This window comes from Myotis davidii, unplaced genomic scaffold (assembly GCF_000327345.1).
Source record: "Myotis davidii unplaced genomic scaffold, ASM32734v1 scaffold725, whole genome shotgun sequence".
NCBI classification, from domain to species: domain Eukaryota; kingdom Metazoa; phylum Chordata; class Mammalia; order Chiroptera; family Vespertilionidae; genus Myotis; species Myotis davidii.
In genome coordinates, this window is record NW_006296500.1 from 236,689 (window position 1) to 241,571 (window position 4,883).

Here is a 4,883-nt window from a genome sequence, read left to right on the forward strand (position 1 = left end):
TTGCTTTTACTCTAATAGATTATTTTTCTACATTAAATTAAATCTGATTTAGAGACCCCACTAATCAAAATAAGAAAACAATAATTCACGTTTTAAGGTGTCTGTTACACTCCTTACACTGTATAAGGATCCAGGGACATGTGCAGTATTTGGAAAATAAATGAAAGACCTGTCATCTTATCCAGTAACCACCAATATGAGAATTTGCCAGTGGGGTCCATTGGAGATAGGCTGGCCTTCTATTGGTCCAAGAACTATTTCTTTTTTTAAAAATATGTTTTTATTAATTTTTAGAGAGAGGAAGAAAGAGAGAGAGATAGAAACTCAATTGGCTGCCTCCTGCATGCCCCCTACTGGATATTGAACCTGCAACCTGGGCATGTGCCCTGACTGGGAATTGAACCAGTGAACTCTTGGTTCATGGGTCAGTGCTCAACCATTGAGCCACACCAGCCAGGCAGCCCAAAAACTATTTGAATAAAACCATCAAGGCCACAGCTCTTACAATTTAGGCCCTAGCAGTCCCAAGCCCCCGCACCATCTCTAAAGCAGTGACATGTGGAAGTGGAAACCATTCCAGAACTGAAGTGTGCATTGTGCCCCGGGAATCCTGCATGACCTCTATCACCTTCCACTTTGCTTTTTCCTCCATAAAGTCTTCTAAGAGAATTCCCCTGTCTTCTCAATGAGCCTCTAGGAATACCAATGCCAGCCCCCTTTCCTGTGGGTGGGGGTGAGTTGGTGGAAGAAGTCATAAAAATGATATTTTGTTCCTGCTGCAATCCTATATAATAAAAGACTAATAATGCTATGACATACACTGACCACCAGGGGGCAGACACTCAATGCAGGAGCAGCAGTGCTAAGGATGTCTGAATGCTGGCTTAGGCCCGCTCCCTAAGCCGTGAGTCAGACATCCCCCAAGGGGTCCTAGACTGAGAAAGAGCACAGGCCAGGCTGAGGGACTCTCCCCCACCCCCCAAATGCGCAAGTTTTATGCACTGGGACTCTATTATCTAATAACAGCCAAGAATAATGCTTCAAGTTTATTGATGATTACTACACTAGAGGCCCAGTGCATAAATTCGTGCACAGGTGGGATCCCTCAGCCTGGCTGGTGATCAGGGCCAATCAGGGCCAATCGGGACCAGCCAGCCAGGGGGAGGGACCACGGGAGTTTGGCTGGCCACGGGAGGTTGGCTGTGAGAGTGCACTGACCACCCGGGGGCAGCTCCTGCATTGTGCGTCTGCCCCTGGTGGTCAGTGCATCATCATAGCAACGGGTCAACCAGTCATTCGGTTAACAGTCACTTAGGCTTTTATATGTAGGTGCTAGGCACTTTACAGATATTATCTCATTTAATTCATCAGCTCATTAATGAACTAGTGTTATTCATGTCATTTTGCAGGTTACAAACTGAAACCCAGAGAAATTGAAGGCTTGCCAATGATGCCTCACTAGGAAGATCCTGAGCTGGGATTTGATCACAGACTCCCTGACTCTAGTTATTTTATTCTTAACTAGAGTCCTGGTGCATAAAAATGTGTGCCCTCGGTGTGGGGAGGGGGGGTCCCTTCAGCCCGGCCTGCACCCTTTCACAGTCCAGGAGCCCTCAGGGGATGTCCTCATAGGGAGTGGGCCTGCCACAGTCTGGCCTCCCTCTGTGAGAGTTGACCGACAGGCCAATCAGAGGATAGCACCAGCCTGTGAGCGGCTGGCCCTATCCCCCAATCGCCCCTCTGCCGCCACCATCCCCCAATTGCTGTCCCCTCCCTCTGCCCGCTGGCACCCACTTTAGCTGGCCTGGCACTGCCCACTCTTTGGCCCCACCCCCCACCAACTGGTTGTTCTGCTATTGAGTCGATTTGCATATTAGGCTTTTATTATATAGGATAAATCACACTTCAGCTGGACCAATAATAGCTAATAACAAAATATCATCATAATAAATAAGTGCTGAGAATTTTCTGTGCCCCAGGCAATGATCTTGGCATCCTTCTCGACCCTGAGATAAAAAGAAGGCATTTCTGCTTTTATTGTGCAGCACCAAGGACAACACTTACTTGTGGGGAATCTGAGGGGTAAACTCAGAAGGTTCTAATTAAACAGTTACAGTGTCCAGCCACATGAACTCCCCTGTTAGGTGTAGATTACAGGAAAATACTGAAGACCAGAGCATATTAAAGTTGAGAGATTTCATAATGATGTTATGTCAAATAAAGGAATTAAGTGGACTAGTAAAGCAAAGAGTAGATTCATAACCATAACAATTCAGTTATTTCCTTATTTTTGAACTTTTTCTCTGGATATTAAAATTATAAAATATTCAGTGTCCCTTCTCTTCTCAGCTTTAAACTCTGCAACATCTTTCCATTGCATTGAAATCAAATGCAAACCCCTTACTATCTCCTATTAGATCTGCCATGATCCCTACCTACCTCTTCCACATCAGGGGTCTGCCTCTCCAACACTCCGCAACTCCTAACACCTCTGCCATTGACACTGTTCCTCAAACATAGCAAACTCATTTACACCTTAGGGTCTGGGCATTTGCTGTTTCTTCCACCTGGACTTTTATCTCCCTTTTCTTTTCTTGGCCAGCTCCTTCTCATCAAAAGTTAGAGAAATCTCTTTTTGTTTCCCATTCTACAGTAACACTGCTCTTCATCCACCCATCCATCCATCCATCCATCCATCCATCCATCCATCCATCCATTCATTCATTTGATGAATGTTGAGCCCTATGTCCCAGCACTGACCTGGGCCCATAAAGCAGGGCATTCACTTGGCCGAATGCTTGTCCTCATGATGCCTATATTCTCTGAGAGTGATGGACAATAAACAAGGAGGAAGGAGAGCTACTGGGGAGCATTATTTTCCTGGATTGCTCCCTCTGGCATTTTCAGGAGCTGGCTACTGCCTGGATGGGAGCTCCTGGCTCCTGTTAGATGGTTCTTACCACAGAGCCATGCCCCAAGTTCTGGCCATTGTTTCTTTCCCTTGAGCCCTTCTTCATTAATCCCAGGATACTGCATTTTCCCCTGTAGTTTCTCTAAAACCTGTCTGCCCCTTAATATTCACTTGACTCAAAACCTCAAATTACCCAATATACGAATGCCAGAAGCCTGGGAAGATGGTAATTAGTCAGAAACCTAAAGGAAGTGAGGGAACAAGCAGAGGGATAGCTAGGAAAAACACTCTTAAGAAAAACACCAAATGCAAAGAAGCTATATTAGTTCTGTGTTGCTGCATAGCAAAACAAACATAATGCCTTAAAGCAAAATAGGTGTATTATTTTATAGCTCCTAGCTCGTCTGGGCATCGTCGGCTGGATTCTCTCCTCTGCATCTCACACTGCTGAAATCCGGGTGTTGGCCGGGCTACTGTGTCAGCTGAGGCTCAGGGTCCTCTCCCAACTCATTCAGGTGGTTTGGAGAATTCAGTTCCTGGTGATGACCAGAATCAGGTCCTGTTTCCACGTTGGCTGTCCCGGGCACTGCTCTCAGTGACAAGAGGCCTCTCACATTCACAGCTATACAGCCCCCACCATCTTCAAACTAGCAAAAGAGAATTCCTCAAATCTTCCTCGTGCCCTGAATTTATGACTATCCCTGTGTCTGACCTCTAGACCCAAATTTAAGGCTCATGTAGTCAGGCCAGGCCCGCCCAGATAATCCCCCTGTCTTAAAGTCAACTGATTTGGGATTTCACTTCTGTAAAATTCTTTTACATAAGTACCTATTTCGTGCTTGATTATATGACTGGCAGGTGATATGTGTACATCAGGACACAGGAATCTTGGGGGCCATCCTGGAATTTTGTCCGCTGCAGAGCCTAAGGCAGGAGCAAGTCTTTGTGATGAAGAATAACAAGGGAGCCAGTGTTCTAGACTGATGTGGGAAAACAAGAGCATTGGGTGATCAGGTCACCGAGCAGGTGAGCAGAGGAAGAGACGGGAGCAGATGAATGGCCTTAGACAAGCCATTGAGGGGACATTGGCTTTTACTCTGAAGTCAGAAGTCATTGAACTGAATGGCATGATCTGATGTAGGTAATGGAAGTATTCCTCAGGCTACATGGAAATAGACTATAGGAAAGGCAAGGACTGGAACAGAGACCACTGGGAGGCCACTGTGGTAACACTGGCGAAAGAGAATGCTGGCTTGGACCAGAGTGGAGATGATCAGGGTTGAGAGGGCGTCAGATTCTGGATATATTTCGAAGGGTGAGCTATTAGATTTTACTAATGGATTAAATGGAGTCTGTGAGGAGTTAAGGGTTTATCTTGAACCTGCAACCTAGGTTTGTGCCCTGACAGGGAATCAAACCCACACCTTTTTGGTGTATAGGACAATGCTGCAACCCACTGAGCCACCCAGCCAGAGCAAGGTTTTATCCTCATTCCTCTATCACTCTTAAAGTATCTAATTTATGTATTTATTGTCCCCTTAAAATACTTTATTTATGTTTTTACTTCATTATTATCTGTTGGCTCCTCCTACCAAGGAAACTCCATGAAGGCAGGGGACACTCTTATCCATTGCAGCATCCCCAGTACACAGAGTCTGACATAAAGTAGCATTCAGTAGATACTTATTGACTACATGAATGAATGAATGAATGAATGACTTGAACTTCAGGCACTCATGCTCTTTTCACAAGTTATTTCAATAGAGCAGGAATAGAAAGTAAGTATCCCCTTTAATACACCCCATGGGATCAAATCCAAACCTAACAAAGTATTTTATTCCAATATATTGGCCTCATCAGGAAAAAATAATGAATTTTGTCAAATATTTACTGGACTTAAATTTTCGAATCTCTCAAATGTATTAAAGGTGTTTTGCATTTCAATTTTCTCCTTCATCACCTGCATTTCCAT